The sequence below is a fragment of the Phocoena sinus genome, chromosome 5, assembly GCF_008692025.1.
Source record: "Phocoena sinus isolate mPhoSin1 chromosome 5, mPhoSin1.pri, whole genome shotgun sequence".
Lineage (NCBI taxonomy): Eukaryota > Metazoa > Chordata > Mammalia > Artiodactyla > Phocoenidae > Phocoena > Phocoena sinus.
In genome coordinates this window covers 113140578-113162648 of record NC_045767.1, presented here as the reverse complement: position 1 = coordinate 113162648, position 22071 = coordinate 113140578, and positions in this window count along the sequence as shown.

Sequence of the window (22071 nt, the reverse complement as noted above, 5' to 3'; positions counted from 1 at the left end):
CAGAGAGTATAAATAATGAAAACAGGCACCTCTTATGCAACATCAATGGCCAGCATCCTTGTTCCCTATTGTTTACTGTCTGTTGAATGAGGATTCCCATACCCTCTGGGAAGAGCCCAGACAGGGATTCTGTTGGTGTTGATACAATGCCTAGAACTGACAGTCGCGGTGGAGCTCAGTTCTCACACACCTTCCACTTTGTGGGTAGAGAACAGTCAAAAACATGCTGAAAAGGGACTCCAGGAGAGCAGAGGAAGCAGTATGGAAATCAGCAAGGAAGGGGAAGGGTAGGGATTCCTGGAGCAGGAAAAATAATGCCTTGATCCAGCAGTTCAAATGAGGCATCCTCCACTTGGAGGACTATGCCAAGGTGTGTGAGAACTGAGCTCCACCGCGACTGTCAGTTCTAGGCATTGTATCAACACCAACAGAATCCCTGTCTGGGCTCTTCCCAGAGGGTATGGGAATCCTCATTCAACAGACAGTAAACAATAGGGAACAAGGATGCTGGCCATTGATGTTGCATAAGAGGTGCCTGTTTTCATTATTTATACTCTCTGTCACTAGCTCATGGATGCTCAGGATATTTTACCCTGAGCAGGAACTCAGGGTATGGCACTGCATCAATAATTGAAATTGAAAAGTGGTAGCTAGGGAATTTCCCAGCAGTCCAGTGATTAGGACTCTGTGCTTTCACTGCCAGGGGCTGGGGGTTCAATCCCTGGTTGAGGAACTAAGATCCCACATGCCGGGAGGTGCAGCCAAAAAAAAAAGGTGGTAACTATGTGAGGTGATGGATATGTTAATTACCCTGATTGTAGTGATCTCACAATTTATACATATATCAAAATATCAACCTGTACACCTTGAAAAGGTACCATTTTTAGTTGCCAATTATATCTCAATAAAGTGAAAAAAGAGAAAAATAATCATTGAACTGTTCTATGGGGGATTGCTAGACTGTATGCAGGACTCCTACAGGCAAAAATGGTCTGATTCACCACAACGACCACCATCGCCATCATAAAAGTTTTCAATGTTTAATCTCTTCAAGTTTTCAGAACATAGCATTGTCTGGGTGAACAAGATATTGAGAAACAACACTCTCCCTTCCTCTGACTAGCACCACATTGAGGTCCACCGTTAGCCTCAAATGAAATCCTCTAACTGGCCATTTCTTCTTCTGAGGCTTGAAAACAGTCTGAACTCGTCAGTGCTGAAACCAACAGATAAATTCCTAGAAGGATGCACAAGCGTGGACCACATGGGTACTTAAGGAAGCAAGGGCGAGAGGCAGGTCTATTTGTCTCAAATACCAAGGTAGCTGTTTCTTCCTTTCCTTCCCTCACATGCTCACAGTTTTCTGGATGAAGAGGATTTGAAGATGAACTGTAACAGGGAAGGTGTAAACCCCTAAATCTCTGAATTTCCTCACAACAGAGAAAGTGATAGAAGTTGTAGGCATCTTCATGGGACTTCAAGATGCTCGGGGGGCCCCTCAACATCTTTCTTGTTCCCCTCAGCTGGGATGGACCTGTTTTTACAGTCCCTGTCCTCCTGGTCTCCCCCAAATGGAGATGGGGCAGTTCCTCCCTTCCCAGAAGCTGGAGAATATCCAGCCTTCATCTGGAGGTGAGAATAAAAATAACCTGCAGCATGTAGCTGTTATCTCCCTATACCAGCCACTGAATTCAAGAGGAGAAGTCCAACCACAGATAGTGATTTGAAGAAGCACATTGCACTCTGCTTACCTGAAGGTAAGCACAGATAGTGATTTGAAGAAGCACATTGCACTCTGCTTACCTGAAGGAAAGACTTAAGAATAAACACAAAGTAGATGAGAACTGCAAGAGAAACAAACCCGGATGTTAGCTGAGGCGTCTCTGGCCCCTAGAGAACTAAATATGATTGATTCAAGCCCCCATTTTCATGTGCTGAGCAATCCCCAATCCTTCTCCAAGTCAACGATAACTTCCAGTGAAGGGAAGGGGGTAGTGCAGGAGACTAACATGTTTGGATCACCTCTGACTACAACCTACTGCTTACTTAGTTTGCTGGTCACTTTACCATTTCAAAGGTGCTCTCTCTCTTCTGCACTGCATCAACCCTTAGCAGAAAATCAGCATCTGTCTTAATTTCTTCACAAAGGCACATGTACCTTCTCTCTCTCTCTCTCTCTCTCGCGCGCACACACACACACACACACACCCTTGCTAGGAAAATGAGTGACTTTATTATATTTTAACAATTTTCCAGATTGGAGGAGAAACTTATAAACATCTCCAAGGACCTCTCTACCAGGCATATTTCTAGAGCCACCTTGATCTTTATCTGATCCCTCGGTCTCAAGCTATCTTCCTCATGCCACCTTGCTTCTTCCTTCTCTCTCCTCTTCACTTCTTCTCTCAAGAGCAAAAACATATTCCTTCTGCTGCCTCATGCAGAGCAGTTTGGCATTCTCCTTCACTGCACTGGCTCCTGTCCTTCCCCACATCCTTGGGTCCCCACTACTACTCAAGCATAGAACTTGAGGGCAGTGGTTCTTAAGTGTGGTCACCAGAACCGCGGTACCAGCATCACCAGGGCACTTGTTGCAAATGAAAATTCTCCAACCCCACTTCAGACCTACTGCATCAGAAACTCTGAAGGTGGGTCCAGAATCTGTTTTAACACATCTGCCAGGCAATTCTGACGCATGCTTAAGTTTGAGAAACATTGCTTTAGGGAATAGCAGTTAAGGGACTGGTGGAGGAAGAGCTGCCAACAAAAGAGATGGAGAAAGAAAGTTTCCACAGTAGATTACTGTTTTCAATGGCACTGCCAACAAATGCCTGGAAGGGAGGGAAGTTTCATCACCACCACCACCCCGCCCCTGTAATCTCCTGGCACTTTGTAGCTTCGAGACAAATGCCCCATCTCCCAATTCCTGCTAGATTGCTACACTCCTCCAACAAGTACCTTCATAAAAAAAGTCTGAACCTGCCAGTGGTTGCTCTAGGGTTGCCGTAGTTATTACATAGGCTGATGACATAAGTTTCAAAGAGAGTATATTTATAATCAGAAAATATTTGTTAAAGATTGGTTTGGCCAAAAAGTGCGTTCGGGTGTTTTGTATGATGTTATGGAAAATCCCAAACCAACTTTTGGGCAACCCAATAGATACAAAATAAGGATAGGGTGATTGAGCACAAATACTGTAGAAACCAAACAGGACAGTTGACAGTGAGTGATTAGTTCTAGCTTTGTTTATATTATAAATCATAGACTCGCTTCTCTTCTCTCTCTTTTTTTTTAATGTAACTAAATTGGAGCACTGAGAAAATAATAGATTCAAAAGACAAACAGTTTTGGCTTCAAATTCTAACAATAAATCATCTCAGAGACTGGCCAGTGGATAATTATTTGGTGTCTCAGTCTAGCACAAAGTTTTTGGGTGACCTCCATCTATGGCCAACGTCAATCATTGCAAATAAACCTCACAAAAGGTACCACATAGCCAGCAGCCTCAGGGGATAAAAAGACAAAGGAGTGTGTGGGATGGAAACTTAGAAGATCCCATGACCTAGGTTCTCCTCTACCCCAATTAGAAACAGCAAAAACAAACATCCTTCATAGTTGGGGCAACCAGTGATCTGTCTCCTGGCCTGACATTAATTGTCTCATGCCCATAATGCTGTTGTAATTATAAAATCAAAGGTGATCTGCAGGAATTTTCCATGATGTTTAAAACATTCTTTTGATTTTCTAACATATTTTATATGCCTTCCTACATAATGATGCTTGGATTAGTCATATATTGCTACACAGCAAATTACTGCAAAATTTAGTGGCTTAAGAAAACAAACGTATTATCTCACATTGTTTCTGGGTTCAGGAACCTGGGAGCAGCTTAGCTGGGCAATTGTATTTCAGGCTCTCTCAAGAGATCTCAGTCAAGATGTCAGCTAAAACCATAACAGAAAGCTTTACTGAGGCTGGAGGATTCACTTCCAAGATGGCATATTTGCATGGGTATTTGCAGGAAGCCTCAGTTTCTCAACACATGGGCTTCTTCTCCATGTGGCTGCTCACAAGATGGCAGCTACAGTCCACCAAGTGAGTATTCCAACTCAGGGAGTGGCGCCCTCTACGACCTAGTCTCTGAAGTTGCATACTACTACTCCCACTTTATTGTTTTTGACAGAATTAGATCACTAAGAAGAGCCCACACCCAGTAGGATGGGATGGGAAGGGAGGAGTATCAAAGAATTTGTGGACATATCTAAAACCACCACAACATTTTAAAATATTTATTGGGTTTTCCTCCATGGATATTTCACACTCCTTCAAAAATTTTTTTTTTATAAAACTCGACCATAGTCAGCAAGTGTGATTGCATAAATCTACACATGTAATGAAATAGCATAGAACTATACATGTATTGTAAAACGTCGATTTTGTGTTTGCTTGATATTTAAGTAAAATGTACACGTGACTATTCTGTACCATCTTTGCAACTTCTTGTGACTCTATAACTATCATATATATGATAAAATAAAATTAGAACAGCTTGCTTAAAACCAGCCTACTTATGCAAGCCTACCTAAGACCTGAACTACCTCCATGAATTTTCTAGGCAGTCACTTTAAGCTAATTTTATCTTCAGTCTGTACAAGAGTATGTGTGTGTGTCTATTTTGTCTTTAAGTCTGTCTGTCTGTCTTATGGTGTAGCTGTGTTCCTGTTTCTGGTTCTACATCAACCAGCTTGACTGCATTATTATTAATTCAGCCTTTTATTCATGTGAATTTCAACATTAACTCCTCAAGTTTCCTCTGAAAACTTTAATGTATTTTCTTTCTGGGAAACACCTGGTATTCTGATCTCCTCCTTGATACTGCTTATATTAAGAAGTTATCAGGCATACATTTTTTTTTCTCAAATGTTAGCCTGATAGTAATTATTTGCCCTTACAACTTAATATTTTTAATAAGTAAGGAGAAAACAAATTAAGTTCACTTTTGTTAAAGTTTAGATAATTCAGATTTAATAAAAGCTATTGGCTGTATCACACAGGGAACTTTGCTCAATATTTGGTAATAACCTAAAAGGGAAAAGAATTTGAAAAAGAATAGATACATGTATATGTATAACAGAATCACTTTGCTGTACGTCTGAAACTAACACAACATTGTTAATCAACTATACTCCAATATAAAATAAAAATTTTAAATGATAATAAAAAGTTATGAGTCTACAGTAAATAAATCCATAAAACAGCAAAAAAGAAAATAAAGCTATCAGGTAAAGCTGTTGATATTTCTTATCCAGAGTATTATTAGAACTTTTAAGAAATGCTTATTTTTAAATAATCTTTTGCATGTGAAAAACATTATAAAGAAATAAGTTAAATATTTAAAGTGATTATTTCAGGTGACATAATTTACTTTAATTTTCTTCTTTATCAAAAATATCTTATTTTCCAAATTTCCTAGAGCAAGCATGTATTACTTTTCAAATCAGAAAACATATTCTTGAAAACACTGATGTATTTAATTTTCTGTGATAATAGTCATATAAAAATAACACGCTCAGCAAAATGATTGAAAGGATACACCCAAATGCCAACAGTGACATATCTGTGTTGAGTTACTGGTGATATTGTCTTCTATTTTTCCAATTTATTACATTTTGCATAATGAGCATTTATTAATTTTGTAATGACGAGGTAATATAAAACATACCACTGCCTCCCATGCCTTATGCTTCTCAAATACCAGATTAGCAGTAGGTGCATTTTATGAAATCTTGGCTCTGGCTGTCAACAGAAGAGTTTGCCAGCAGACAGAGGTTTACAAGATTTTAGTCACTGAACAAGGAGAAAGGAGCAAATAAGCAAACCCATAAAGATCTTTAGCAACTACAAAGAAATCAAGTCAAGCATACACTAGTTTACAAGTGACAATATATGACTCTCCACAGAGATTATTCATAACGCAGATAGTTCCTCTTACCTTCTTCCAATATCAATACAAGCAGCTCAGAGCAAACAGAAGGAGCTGACATGGAGGTGGTTAAAGAGAAGGATGACTTTTTAAAAATTACAGGTTACCATAGACTCAGGATCAATGAGTATTCACCTTTAAGACAGTGCAATTTATACAAAAAAATACAAGGGCTCTAACCCCAAAAAGAGTTTTGAAAGCCTTAACACCTGCTCCCTGATGCCAGACACCCAAACTCAAAATGCAAAACACTATACATAAGAAGGAAATATAATCATCAGAGGAAAGCAACTGTTGAATCAATACTGAGTGGAGAAAAAAAAAAAACTTCTAATAATGGTTCAGTTTCAAAAGAATAACACTGGTTGTCAGTTCGCACACTGGCCCCCACACAGAGAGGGCAAGGGGAGACCAAAGAAAGAGGCAGACCTCTCCAGATCAGTAGGTGACAGGTTTAATAATCAAGGGAACTTACATCCGAGGCTTGGCTTGGGTGGCCTCCAGATGAGCAGATCTCTGCACCCGCCTGCCAGACTCTTAGAAGTTTATATAGAAGGCTTAACTGGGTTCAATCACATATTTAGTCCAGATGGTCTTGACAACACCTAATTCTCTCAAGGCTGAGTCTTTGAAACAGCTGCTAATGTGGAAATGGTGGGTGGAACATACATTCCAAAGATGGGAGAGGGTGAGGAGCCTTTGACTGCCCAAGTCCAGCTTGAGGATCAACCGGCGGTCACATCCTCTCCATGACCTCCTCCAACAGTGGCTAAGTTAAAACTTAGTTACAACTTTGTATATCCTTATCTTGATTTTCTCAATCATAATAGACCTTGATGAAAATAAAACAATTTTAAGTAAAATTAATTGAAGATAATAAGTGCTGATTTATCATTTATTGAGCCCTTTCTGCCTTAGTCTGGGTTTCCCAGAAAGTAGAATAGAAGGCAAAAGGCTATGCCACTCTTTTATTAGAGAGTACAATCCTAGGAAAGCAGGAGTGAGGGAAAGGGGAAAAGTCAAAGAGGAGGGAAAGGAAATGCAAGTCATTTATACAGCTTCTTGGATCATTCTATCTTCTGTAACCATATTCCAACAGGCTGTATCTCAGAACAATTGATCCAAGGGGAGAAAGGAGGAAAAGTTTACCCACTGGGTAACATCTCTTACTGAACAAAGATTTTCCCCATTGACATTGGCTCCCCTGTACCTCTGGTTTGCACATGCATGGGGACCAAGTGGGTCCTGCAGTCTCACACTTCAGTAGCAACAAGAGCATTATAGGATTAGAGATGCATAGGCGTAAAGCAAAGGACTGTAATGCTTCTCCCTTGTGACATCAGTGGTTGCAACAGTTCAGTGCAACAAGTGCCCAAAACTCTAGAAAGAGGCGAAACCAAAAGATCTGAGATACATAAAAGGTGTCTGATACATCCCACCCCCTTGCATTGCTCAATACTCTCACATAATATACAACTCCTATATGATAATTTAGGCTTCCATTATTGATAAAACAAAATGTCCTCACTTGTTATCTGAGTGAAAGATACAAGCCTAATTAGTCACAGAGTCCTTTTCCAAATGGTGACCACTTTGGAACTGAATAAAAAAAAACACAACATAGAAAAAAGTGTGGGATCCAGCGAAGCTAGCATTTAGAGGGAAATTTATAGCAGTAAAGGCCCATATTAGAAAAGAAGAAAGCTCTCAAATCACTACACTCAATTTCTACCTTAAGAAACTGGGGGCAGGGGGGACATTAAATCTAAAGTAAAGAGAGGAGTGGAAATCAACAGAACTGAAAAACAATAGAGAAAATTCTAAAAAACAAACACTGGGTCTGTGAGAAGATAAGTAAAATTGATGAACTGGCCATACTGATCAGGAAATAAATGAGAGAAGACACAAATTATTAATATCAGGAATGAGAGTGGTGACACAGCTATAAAAGTCACAAATATTAAAATGATTAAAGAGAATATTTTAAACAATATTTTGCCATTAAAGTTAAAACTTTGATGAAATGGACAATGTTCATTCAAGAAGTAACAGATAGTCTGAATATTTATTAAATTTCTAGTTACACTCTCACAATGAAAACTCCTGGCCAAGATGGGCTCACTGCTGAATTCTCCAAACATTTAAGGAAAAAGGAATACTAACTAAAAACTTTTCCAGAAAATAATGAATAAGGAAGATGTCAAACTCAGTCTGTGAAGCCAGCCTTAATCAGATATCAAAACCAGACAAAGATATTATAATAAAAGGTAACTACAAACCAATATCCTTCATGGATGTAAATGTAAAAAAATTTTTAATTTTTGCAAATTAACTCCATCAATACATAAAAGGGATAATATGTTATGATTAAGGGGTGTTTATCTCAGGAATACAAGGTTGGTTTAACAGCCAAAAACCAGTCAATGTAATTCACCGCATTAGTAGATTAAAAAGAAAAATCATGTGATTCCCTCAATAGATACAGAAAAAGCATTTGACAAAATCCAACTCATTCTTGATTAAAAAAAAAAAAATCTCTCAGGAATCTAAGACTAGAACTGAACATTCTCAACCTGTTAAAGGGCATCTACAAAAAATCTACAGCTACCATCATACTATTTTTCACCTAAGATAGGTAACAAGGTAAGACTGTCCACTCTCATTACTTCTATTCACATATTAGAGGTTCCAGTCAGCGCAATAAGGCAAGAAAAAGAAACAAAAATGTTAATTAATTTGGAAGGAAACCTAAACTTTTATTCACAAACATAAATGTGTATGTAGAAAATCCTATAGAAGCTACAAAATAACTGTTAAAATAAATAAATTTAGCAATGTTGCAGGGTATGAAGTCAATATACAAAAATCAGCAGTATTTATAAGTAATACCAACAAACAATCATAACTGATATTAAAATATATGTCTTTACAGTAATAGCAAAATATGAAATACGGAGGGATAAATCTGAAAATAGATGTGTGTGACTTGTACACTGAAAAGTACAATAAAGTACTGAGGGAAATTTTTTTAAATAAATGGAGAAATATACCATATTTAAGGATTAGAAGACTATTCTGACGTCAGTTCTCACCAAATCGATCTATAGCTTCAATGTAATCCCAATCAAAACCCAAGTGGCCTTTTCTGTAGAAATCGACAAGCTTATTATTATTTATATGGGAAATCAAAGTACCTAAAATAGTAAAAAAACTTTGAAAAAATACAAATTTGAAATATTTCCACACCACTATTTATTTCAAGACAGATTATAAAGAAAGATATATAAATCAATGGAATAAGATTCAGAAATATCCCCACACATACATGGTCAATTCATTTTGAACAAAAACAATTCACTGAGGAAAGAAACATTATTTCAACGAATAGTGCTAGAATTATGGGAGAGCCTTATGTAAAAAAAAATAACCTTGACTTTTCACACTATTTACAAAATTTGAATTAAAATAGATCAAAGAATAAAAGTAAAAGCTAAAACTATACAACTTCTCCAAAATAATATAAGGAAAGATCTTAGTGATCTTGAGTTTGGCAAAGATTTCTTAAGTATGACACAAAAAGCACAAACAATAAGAGAAAAACATATCAGTAAATTTGCCTCCAGCAAAACGTAAATCTATCCCTACTTTACCTCCCCACCACAAGGAAAATAAGCGTTGTGTGTTGGGATTTGGGATACAAGTATTTCTAACGATGAACATGGTAGCTGTATTATTCTTCAGGTACCTGTGCATGGAGAAGAGAGGAACACAAGCCTATTCTCATTCTAAACCCTCTGGTCTTCTCAGCACATGCCATGCTATAATCCAGGTTAAAATGATCAGGTTTCTGTCTACTCACAGCAAGCAGTTTAAAGTCACACATTAAGAAGATTTTCCTCCTGTCAACAAAGCATTTATTTTTTGTGCCAGGATTTATTTTGATATTCCCAAAGTTCCCAATTCTGCATGTTTTCCAACTATTGCCTCCCTTCCTGAAATAGTGCTAATTTGACACAGGAGTCTGTTCCTATCAATCATCGAATGACAAGCTTTTCATGATGTATTGTACATCATTTGTACAATATTTGTAGAACTGTCACACTAGGACAGCAAGGAGGGTCACGTAAGTGCCATGTCAGCAGTGCCCCTCTCACTCCTTGACCATTTCAACTAACATTATACATGCTTTTCAGCTCTTATTACCTTCTTTAAGCAAAGACATCACACACCAATATGCATTTTTTTCTATTTTTAAATCTCATTTAAAGTAAATTATTATTTTTTGACTGCCTGAAACAACATCCACTATAAAATGTAATTCCATGTACACACCAAACAACGACAACAAAAATCTAGTAATTAGTTCCCTGGCTTTCACTCATTTCCATTCTGTGTACATGTGGATATATAAGAACACTTTCTTGAATTCCTCTTGCCATACATATTGAATATTAATCCAGAATGTCTTCGATGTTCTTTATAGTTAGTTAATATTTGTTATATATTGAAGAGAAAACCGTTGTGGAGAGTTTCAGGATAACTCGGTTGCACAGCTTAGATCTCTGAGGACTACAAAATCAAAGAGAAAGAGGCAACCAAGCCTAAAGCAGAAGACCTGATTTGCAGTCTTACTCAACCAGTAGAAATATTTGCTTTTGCAGAAAAATCTATGTGCATGGCTTAGATATCTGTGGTTTGACCGTACTTCATCCATAGATTCACCAGGCTGATTTTTTATCTTCACGTTTTCCAAGTCTTTTTTTAATCTGCTAAATGAATTTTTCTTTTATCATTCAAGGAAGGTGAGAACAAGCTCCTTGTGTAAATACTTCTGTTCTTTGGAATAGATTAAATTAAATGTGCATTAAAATTTGAGGATATGCACTTAGTGTACCATTTAGAACAGTGTACTTTTTTTTTAATTGCATTTTATTTATTTATTTATTTATTTTTGTGGTACGCGGGCCTCTCACTGCTGTGGCCTCTCCCATTGCGGAGCACTCCGGACGCGCAGGCTTAGCGGCCATGGCTCACGGGCACAGCCGCTCCGCGGCATATGGGATCTTCCCGGACCGGGGCACGAACCCATGTCCCCTGCATCGGCAGGCAGACTCTCAACCACTGCGTCACCAGGGAAGCCCTAGAACAGTGTACTTTTTACACACAGCTCTATAGTTGTGATTACATTTTGACAGGGTAGATAGGAAAAACACAAAAAGAGATAGAAAAACTGTGTTCCTCCAGAGCATGAAACAGTTCTCCATCATCTTTAGTATTCTACCCAGAATGATTATAGAATATGAGAAACCCATAGAATTAGATTTAATCATTAAAAACAAAACATTTTATACTTCCTAGGTCATTTTTACATATGACAATGCTCCAAACCAAGAAATTTCACACAGTTGACATCAAAATATATGGAGAGCAAATGCTTCACAGTCCTATCTTTGTTTTTCAAAATCATTCATAATTGCTTGCCCACTTGCTTTTAGATGATTCATAAATGTGGATTGCCAAATAGGCCAAAAGCACAGGAGGAGGCTCCAAAGTAATTAAACCCATGATGAAGACTGAAATAAGGTTTTTTTTCATCTTTTATTTCTTCCAGAAAGAAAAGTCAAATGTTTATGTTCTCTCAAAGGGGAATACATACTTTCGAGCCTTTTCAAGTTGTGGATTTTCAGTCGTTATAAATAACTTTGAAATGAAAGGGAGAATGTTTTCCTCACATACATCTCTGTATTGTCCGCATGAGCTGAGACAAAACCATAGACATTCGTGATGAATTCCAACCCTCAGAGGTGTGGAAACTTCCTTCCAACCATCTACAAATGAGAGTCAATTGTGCAGCTCAAGTGACTTCTCGGTTAATCACCATCTTTCAAGGACACGATGGGCCTAACCATAGCCAGCCTTCTCGCTATTCTGTGCAGGAAGAAATGGCTCCTGCTAACAGCTCTCCCTTCTTGGAGCACTAGACAGCAAGGAGCCCACAAGGAGTGATTCGTAGAGGACAGCTTTCTATGACCATGAAGCTATGAAAACACTTCTGAAGATATTCAGTCCAGGCTAGAAAATAAATTTTTACTATTAGCATAAAGATTCATATTGCACACAGATCTCTAACTGTTCATCAGGACAATCTACTCTGAAAGAAGTTCTAAGTTCTAAAGAGCATCCTGCAATGGTTTGAATGAATCACGATGAAAAACATATGTCTCCTTTACAGAACGAACTACTGAAAAACATCAAATTCATGAATATGAGATAGGAATGTTTAGGGGAGCAAAGAGAAAAGGGCTAAGACCCGGTGCAACTCCTTAAGATTTCTGATTTTCATTTTACAGGGTCCCATCAGTGTTTCCCATGAAACTGAGATGTTTAGCTGTGAATGTGTTTAACCATCTTTTATTGCCAAGTTTGGTTCCTAAATTTGAAGGCCTATCTAACAAGTTACCAGATAATGCCCACAATACTGGTCAGATGATCACACTCTGTATTACCCTAGAGGAACTTCCTGCATGACAGTGTATTTTGTCAACAGTTGCCCTGACCCCTAGACATCTTTATAGAAGAGGTACCTGAGCAGTAGATAGCAGATGTGGGCTAGTGTAGATTGGAAGGCAGAGCATATAGTGCAAAAGAAGGGTTGGTGGGTAGAAACCAAGTAGGAAGAGAAGAGAAAACATCTTAGGCACATAGAACAAAGTGGGGAAGTAGAAAGAACACTTATTTTTTTAGTCACTTGGAAATAGCTTCATGTTCAAATCTCATCTCTTGTGCTATGCATTGTGCTATTTGGTGCAAGGTATATATTATGAACTCTTTTCTCATCTACAAATGGGGATAAGGATGCTTTTCTCGTGGGATTGTTGAGTTCATTCAATGTGGAAAACATATTTCACAGAGTAAGAAGCAATAAAATAATACAAAAGTTTCTTGTATACAGGTGTGTGAATTTTAGAGCATAGAAGGAAAAGCTTGGATCGTTTTCTCAAATTTCTGTCGTCTTTTTTCTGGTAAGTAGCACGATCTTCTTGACCAAGGAGAAGGAAGTCAGCGTGTCCTGACAGACTTCCAGTGACATGCAGTTCTCAAGTACAGTAAGCTGTATTTCTCTTTCTGGATTTTATTTCCATTCCTACGTGTACATGATTATGGAATCATTTCAATTATTATAAGAGGCAGCAGCATTTCATTTCACATGAATGATGATCAATTACAGTTTAAACCAGTTTTCAATTTAAAAAAAAAAAAAAAGACCCCAGGAGATAAATTAAAGGGCCACATTTTTATTTTGAGAGAGTAGAATCAAAGAAGTGCCAAGTTGCTTTTGATGCTTTTTGTATTGTTCTTTCAACTAGGCAAACTTTCATCTGTGTGTTTTGGTTTTCGTACACATTTTTTTCTCCTAGACCTAAAACTCTCGAGATGAATTACCACTTTCTGTTTTGCTATTTATAGCTGTAATAATTTTACTCTCATGGAATCCTACTTGACTCTTAAATGTATTAATATTATACCACACTTAAAATAAACCTAATAAAATTTAAATATAAGTAGATGCTATGTTTATTGAGATTGTCACAGTAGACAACAGCAATTGATTGAAAGTCTCCTTTGTGCCAGACATTACACATGTGCTTTCTATTCATTCTTTCATTTCCTAGTAAGAGATCTGGGGACGTCCTTCCACAGTCATCAAGGTTCAAAGGGGCCAAACTGAAAGTCACCTCTTCATCAAAGTTGACTTGCACTAATTCTTCCTCATGACAGATCACGTTCACAGGCCATAAATCACATTAGTTAAATCTACGGTTGTTATCAGCAACTGAGTCCACACCCAGAAGGTAATCATTGATAAACATGGGCTGCCAGGATCCCAGTGGCCCCTATCATTCCACCCCACATCTACTCATGACTGCCTCACCAGCCAGGAGGCACAGAGGCAGCTTTACAGGGAAGTGATGACAACAGTGTCCTATATACAGCCTTCCCTGAAGGAATGTGCAAAAGTGAAAGAGCAGGACCTTTCACCTTTTTAATCTCTACTGGCTTCTTGGCTTCACCCTACAAATATGCTCTTTCACTGTTTTCCTTCTTTCACTGTTTATAAAGGTACTCCTGCACTTTATTGGCCTCCAATTATGAATGAGGTGTTTGCCACATATTTAACTCACAAAAACTTGTAACGATGATTAAAAAAACACAGTTCTGGCAATTTCACTACTAGGGTTTAAACTCCACATCTGTCTGATGCCAGGGCCTGTGTATCGTTTCCCACACCATCATGTAACCTCCTAGAGATATCCAAACCAGCTCGATCCCTTTCTCAGCAGACCAAAATACAGGCTAGACTTCCCTTGTAAATTGGTATTTGTAATTTTCATATAATGTTGGGTTAGGAAATGCAATTATCTTTTGCATGTGGCTTTCATGTGGCTAGAAGTGTCTTCATATAAGGATATAAGGTGTCAGGGCCATCTTGTGGAATTTACTTTAAGGGACAAGGCCATGGTCATTTAATTCTGATTCTCTAGTCTCCTTGACGGGTATCTATAAGAAGAAGAAAACTTTAAACAGAGGATAGCTCCACGAACAAGTCTGGGAGATGAGAAAAAAAGAGTGGAGGAGGAAGAGGAGCAGAGGAAGATGAGGAGAAGTTGGGAGTCAGGAGGGGCCTCTATTTCCAAGCCTAGTAAATAAGCATTTTTAATTAGTGGATAATTAGGTCCACTTGGTTAACCCCAACCAAGAATATTCCACCTAACCTTAAAGATCCAGATCCCTTGCCTCTGACAGGCTAGGTACTCTCTACCTCAGGACATTTGCACATACTTTTCTCTGCCTGGACTTCTCTTTCCATATATCCACATAACTCTCTCCTCTCTCAGGACCTTACTCAAATCTTACTTTCTCAGTGAGAACTTTCTTGATTTCTATTTTTTTAATTACAGCAACACCTACCTCCCTGCATCCTTCCTCTTCTCCTTTGTTGCTTTATTTTTCTCTATTGCACTTATCACTATCTTACATACTATATAGTTCACTTTTTTATTTTACTTTTTGTCACCTCTTCCCACTAGAATGCAGTCACCACGAGGATAAGGATTTCTGTTCACTGCTATATCCCCAATACCCAAACAAGAGCTGGCATACAGTAGGGGATCTAAAATGTTTGTTGAATGAATGGATGCATTAGAAGATAAGTCTACCTCTATCCAAGTCCCTTCACTGTACAACTACTCGGTAATGTGATACATTCTGGGCAAAGTTGGGTTTTTCTTGTAGTGGCTAAGCCCCATCTCAGTCCAGTGGGACCTCTTTTCCTTGGTCCTGGGCCCGTGGGTAATCAGGAAGATGTTTATTCCAGAGTTACACATTACCCCTGGGTTGGAAGCTGGTTCTTACCGGGACATCTCTGCCCAGGCACTGAGAGTAATGCTCAGGACAAGAATAATGTTCACGATTCTCATACTATGAATGGTAGAGATGAGAACAGCTGCTTAAGTCACCAGTGCTTAAAGTCGACGTCTCAGAATCCAGGATAAAGGGCTGAAATAGCTATTCTCAATCTGCCTTATCATTTTCAGATTACAAAATTTTAGTCCCACAGGCCATAAATTATAAGGTTGACTGCTTCAGAAGGGCCCAGGATATCATTACATTGCCATTTTAATTAGTGAACACCCTCTTTTAAAAGCCAATTTCCATTACGGTATATTTGGTGCTATTTAGTGAACATACTCATTTTGCCCTAAAAACCTAAGGACTCTAAAAATACGGTTTTGTTTTTCTTTTCTTTTTTTTTTTTTTCTTTTTTTGATACTTGCTTAGTATACTTGGCTTGAAACTCAATGAAATGAAACAAAGATTTACAAAATGTCATTCCCCGTTGGCCTTTCCCAAGAATAATTTATACTGGAGTTGGCTGCAGGGGTTAAACACAGAGTATGCTCACAGCTCAGATTACATAAGAAGGGAAATGCATGGTGTGTCTCCAAGGAATGGCAAACCCAAGAAGCTGAAAGGAGACTTGAGAAAAATTCAACAAGTACAAATTTTAGTTGTATTTTATTACAAAGCAAACAGGAAATCCAACATTAGATGAAACAGCATCACATGAGACTCATCAGAAATGATTTCATTTAATGAATGCTTGGTAAATCTATAGAGATCTCAGTAGATGGTTGAAAACCTAAAAGATTATTATGGTAAAACCTTATTTTTAAAGTTTAATAAAATTGAGTAAAACAATGGGCTGAACCCCAAGGGGCAAATCCACCCATGCCAACAGACACAGTCTCTGGAAACCTTCCCAGGCCCATCTCCACAAGTCAGCGGCAGCCCCTTGCCTCTTGTCTGGTGAATTAAGGCAGCTTTACAGTGGGTCACAAAAAGCTAACCCAAAACTGGGGTGCTAATTTAAAATTTTACCACACATCTGAAAGCAAGCTCTAGTTCCTTATATGGCATCTTGGAAGAGACCAAATAATGTATATTGATGAGGTTTTTACTCCGGGTTAGAACTTTATGAATTTAAAATGGGATCACTTTAAATGGATTACCAGTCAACACCACTGTTTCCCAATGTGTGGTCCTAGGGCTACTCAGTCAGCCTCCCCAAGGTGAAGAGGATATAGTTGGCTGTTGTTAAAAATGAAAATCCGCAGGCCTTAACCTAGACCCACTGAATACAGAATCTCTGAGCGTGCGGCCCTAGAACCACCAGGTTCCCTGTAATCCTGACATTTGCCAAAGTGTAGGGCCAAAGCTAGAGTGAGTCCCAATTTTAACTGCATATAGAAACACCTGGGGAACTTTCAGAGTAAAGCCTGGTCCCACACCCAGAAATTCTGTTGAATTGTTTGGGGTGCAGCCTGGACACTGGGATTTTTAAGAATCATCTTTGGGTGATTCTAACAGACAGACAAGGTTAAGATTTACTGTAGTATCACAGATGCAGAAAACAAACTTTTGGTTATCAGGGGATGGGGGAAGGGGAGGGATAAATTGGGAGACTGGGATTGACATATACACACTACTATATATAAAATAGATAACTAATAAGAACCTACTGTATAGCACAGGGAACCCTACTAAATACTCTGTAGTGGCCTATATGGAAAAGAATCTTAAAAAAACCCTGAAACTAACACAACACTGTTACTACAAATCAGCTCTCAGACAAATTCCATAATTTGAAGAAATGAAGGCTTTGTTCAAAAAGTGAAGAGGAAAACTCGAAGATCCATAGGGAGAATAAGGCACAAGATAACATGTGTTAGAGGTCGTTTACCTACTCTGTGGGAGTTCCAGGTCCTGAGCACTCACATGCCTAGGTGTTTAATGACCTCCATGATACTTAGTTGTTCCTATTGCTGAAATGGACCTTTGTCTTATTAAATACTTAGAGGATAGATTTCTTTTTAATGCTACTTCACAAGTGGATTTTCCTGTAGGTCACTTCTTTGAATTTATAAATGGCACAAGAGGACTACACTTGCAATACTTTAAAAAAACAAAAATGCTGGTGCACAGTGGACCAATGGCCCTCTTCAATCATCTTGAGGCAAGGAGAAACTCCCCATGGCAACTCTATCAAATCAAAGTACTATGGGTAAGGAGGAGATGAGTGGGAGAAATAAAAGCATTTGCTGAATTCTAGAGTCACTTCCTGACATCTTTTCATCAGCTAAGATATTTTTAGCCCAAGAAGGAAAGCTAGGAATTCTGATTTTTTTTGTCCCTTTTCAACATCTGACTCACAGTGGCCTGAGCAAATTGCTGCCTGCCTGGGCTTGTTTCTTCCTCTCAAAAATGGAGATAATGATACAAGGTTTCAGCCACTTAATCCCAGGAATGGTGCTAGGATTAATGAGAGTGTTTTGGAAAGAAAAGGAAAAACAAGCCTTTGATCAAAGATGTGGGGTAAGTATCATATTTTATTATAAACACTAATAATGGGCCTTATGTTCCTGATACCTGGGGAGCAAACCATTTCCCTCTTGGCCTGCATTAACACTTGGACCAAAGGGTGTTAATTAGAGCACAAATGTATGTACTGAATGGCACCCTAGGGGCCTAAAGGAGTTAATCCATCTCCAAAAGGTGACTAATTTACCTTCTACCCCGCACCCTTCCCACACTAGGCTCCTGTCTATTATTATTAGTGTAGAATAACTGCACCCTCCTTACAGGTCTATTGGGTCCCATGTGCTTCCTCCAATTTACTTAATAGAACATCTGAAAGTCCTATTGGAATAATCACCTTCTACTTGAATATTTGCTCTTAACTCATTGGTGGGAACAGCCCCAAACTAGTAATGATTACCTGTGACAGTTTATAAGTTGTGCTATTTCCCGTCTCATCATCAAGATAAAGTTTTTCACACCGCACAGAATAAGTCTGTTCTCTTTAGGTGCCCTACTTTTTAAAATCTTCCTCGTCCTCCTTAGCCCTTCTCCAATGCCTTTTGCGCTTTGGTTGACATCTCATGCTTCCTTCTCCCTTCACTGAACCAAACCTCTCACAACTTAGCACAGAAGCCACCAAGATGCTAGCCAAGTCACCTGGATTCTGGCCTCTACCTACCAATCTTCTTTTAAGCAGAACAAAAAGCAAATAGGCACTTAGTACATGGTGGTGATGACCATAAAAGTCATGATTTTAACGTAACAGTGTCATTTAACTTGGAACAATCCTCCCTTTGATAGCCATCCTGTTCCCTCATTTTTCATCTTAATTAACAGCATCAGTGTCAAGTAGAAGGCAGAGAATCCTGAGGAACTCTTGCACAGTTAGTAAACCGTCTGACCTTTACCAAACAAATATGTCTCAGAGATCATCTTATTTATTGTAACATATTGTGACTGATATATGTGCTTAAGCACATGACCAGCATATACATCACGTTGAAAACCCTAATAATGAACATAAGTGTGGTGCTTATGTTAGGGGAAACACTGACCGAAGCCACCTGCCCTGGCCAGGCACCACAGTAACCACTTGCATGAATTATCTTACAACAGGAGGTCCTGGTAGGGAACTCGGAACTAACAGGCTACCACAAACCGGAAGAATTCGGGAAAGGTCAAAAGGAGAGAAGAGACGCCAGTCCAGATGTGCTACCAACCTCCCAGAATCCTTCTCGCTGGAATCCATCTTGCCTGAGTGATGCGCACACCACCATGAAGGACCCTGAGTCAGAATGACTGGCCAGAGACAACCCGGAAGCTAACCCCATTCCCATAAAACCCGAGACTGTGAGCCACATGGCAGAGCAATTCTCCCAGGTTCCCTTACCCTGCTGCTCTCTGCCCAAGCACCCCTTTCCAGTAAAGTCTCTTGCTCTGTCAGCACGTGTGTCTCCTTGGACAATTCATTTCCGAGTGTTAGACAAGAGCCCACTCTCAGACCCTGGAAGGGGTCCCCCTTCCTGCAACACTTACAGAGCATCTGAAATGGTGATTTATGAAGCCCACACAGCTGGGTGGGATCACCTTAGCAATTATCTAATCCAAACTTTTACCTTAAGATAGAGTAACCAAAGCCCAGAAAGATGAAGTGGCTTCCTCAAAGATCACGTCTCCCCATTCATGGCTCTCTCCACTAATAAAGGCAAGGTGTGGAAAAGGAAAGTACTTGATTTAAAGACAACTGCAGTCAGCTAGGAAGATTTCTAGAGATTTGATAGGGAAATCACCTTGGGTTAACACCAACTTTTTCCAAATCAAATTGAAATATTACTCCAAACCACAGTATCAGCCCTAGTCTCACATGGAGTTGAATTTTATTTTTCTTTAACACAAACTAATCTCATAGACAGATAATTAACGACTTAGGTAAATAAGACAGAAGAGAGAAAAGCTGGTGCGAATGGATTTAAAATGTGTATACAGGCACATGTTTATGTTAGCCTGACTGACTCTACACCTACCCTGCATTCCTGACTCCAGCAGATAAAGAAAACCTCTCATAGATCAATCCGATAACAAGGAATTCCCAAACTCTCCCTAAAGTATTAATCTTGAGTTCCTGAGAGGCAGAGCTTGTCACGGAGGCTTGCAGGGGTCTTAATGACCTGGCAAGAAAGGAGCTGTTATAGGATGACGACTAGACAGGGAAATAACTAGACAGATGATAACTTTTGAGAGCAGGAAGTGCGGTGGAGACTCGCCTCCACCACCTCATGTATAACAAGGTTACACTGAGATTCCTCCAACTCTTGATCACTTTTCTGCTCATCCACCACTTGCTTCCTGAAGTAAATGTAAAAAGGAAGAAATGTGAGTAGTTCTTTAAAAAAAAACACTCTTCAGGCAAGTTTCCAAAAGTCATTCTACCTTTGCCAAAAGCAAAGAATTATATGTTCTTTTGACTGAGTCATAAGGCTTCAGAAAATACTTAGGAGAGTTGATAAAGAACCTTTTTAATATACATGACTAAACAAACTTTTGAGCTGCAATTTTTTATTCTTTATTTGTTCTCTTTCTCATAACTATCTTTAACCTCCAGAGACTGCCTTTTTGTGTTTATAGCTTGTCAGTAAATTTTTTTTGGAGGGAATGATCTTTCAGGAACTCTGAAATAAGCATTGAGGTACTGCCATCAACTGTGACTCCAACCTTAATGAAGAATTTAAACCAAGAAGTGAACATATAAGCCTAGCGAATTATAGTTAAGAGAATTTAAAATAAACTATTTCAAGAGTTTTTTTCTTCATTATATCTGAAACCGAACAGGACCCTGTAGGGCTCCTGGACACAGAAGCCTTTTTGTCTCCCGTTTCTTGTAGGCAAGACTCCAGCATCCATGAACGTCCTGGAGCGCCAAAGGGCAGATTCCACACTTGCTAACAAGGAAGGAGCAGCCAAGAATCTGCCTGAGGCCAGATTAAAAGGACCAGAGAGGTTCATCAAGATTAGGAGACAGACAACCTGAGACCTTGCACACACCTTAATCTTGTCAGTAACTCCACCCTTGAACTATTGCTATAAAACTCCTCATCAAATCCTCCCGGGTGGGGACACATAGTTTTTGAGAGCAGGAGCCTGCTGTGGCCCCCTTCACCTGGCAAAGCAATAAAGCTATTCTTTTCTACTTCACCCAAAACTCGGTCTCCGAGATTCAATTTGCCACTGGTGTACAGAGAAGCTGAGCTTTCAGCATCATATCCACAAAATTTCTGTGGCGCTTCTTTACCATCTGATATTAAGTCCACATTACTTTCTATTACATTAAATAGATTGCCAGCCTTACCCCTTAGTGTATTACAGGTAAATTAAGATAAGTAAAGCATGTCTTCAAATTAAAAAAAAAAATCCTTCATGATTCAAAATGAAGCACCAAGTTGGGCTACATACTTTAGAGCAATAGCTTAAAATATGGTCTGCAGCCTAAATGCTAAGACACTTTAAATTTTACCCCATGAATTTACCCCATGAAATAATATGATGTTGGGCAGTAGTTGGTTACCTGGTGTTCACTTCACAAATATTCCAATTAATTGACAAAGCTTTTCTATTTGAAGCTCCAGGAGATTTTATTGATGCTTTTTCATAGAAATTCTTCCTAGGAGGACTAATTATCATGGTGAAATCTGTACGTTTTGAAATAAGGTTGTGGCATATGATCAAATTCACAACCAGGTGCGTTTCTATACACTAACAATAAACTGTCTGAAAAAGAGTTAAACAATCCCATTTACAATAGCATCAGAAGAACAAAATACTTAAAAATAAATTTAACCAAGGAAACGAAAGACCCATACAGTGAAAACTATCAGACACTGATGAAAGAAACTGAAGAAGACACAAATAAATAAATGGAAAGATACCCTGTGTTCATGGATCAGAGGAGTTAATATTGTTAAAATGTGCTACTACCCCAAGCCATCTACAGATTCAGTGCAATCCCTATCAAAATTCCAGTGGCATTTTTCAAAGAAATAGAAAAAAAAAATCTATAAATTTGCATAGACTCTCAGGTGACCACAAATGGACAAAGTAATCTTGAAAAAGAACAAAGCTGGAGACATCATGCTCACTAATTTCAAACTATATTACAAAGCTATATTAATCAA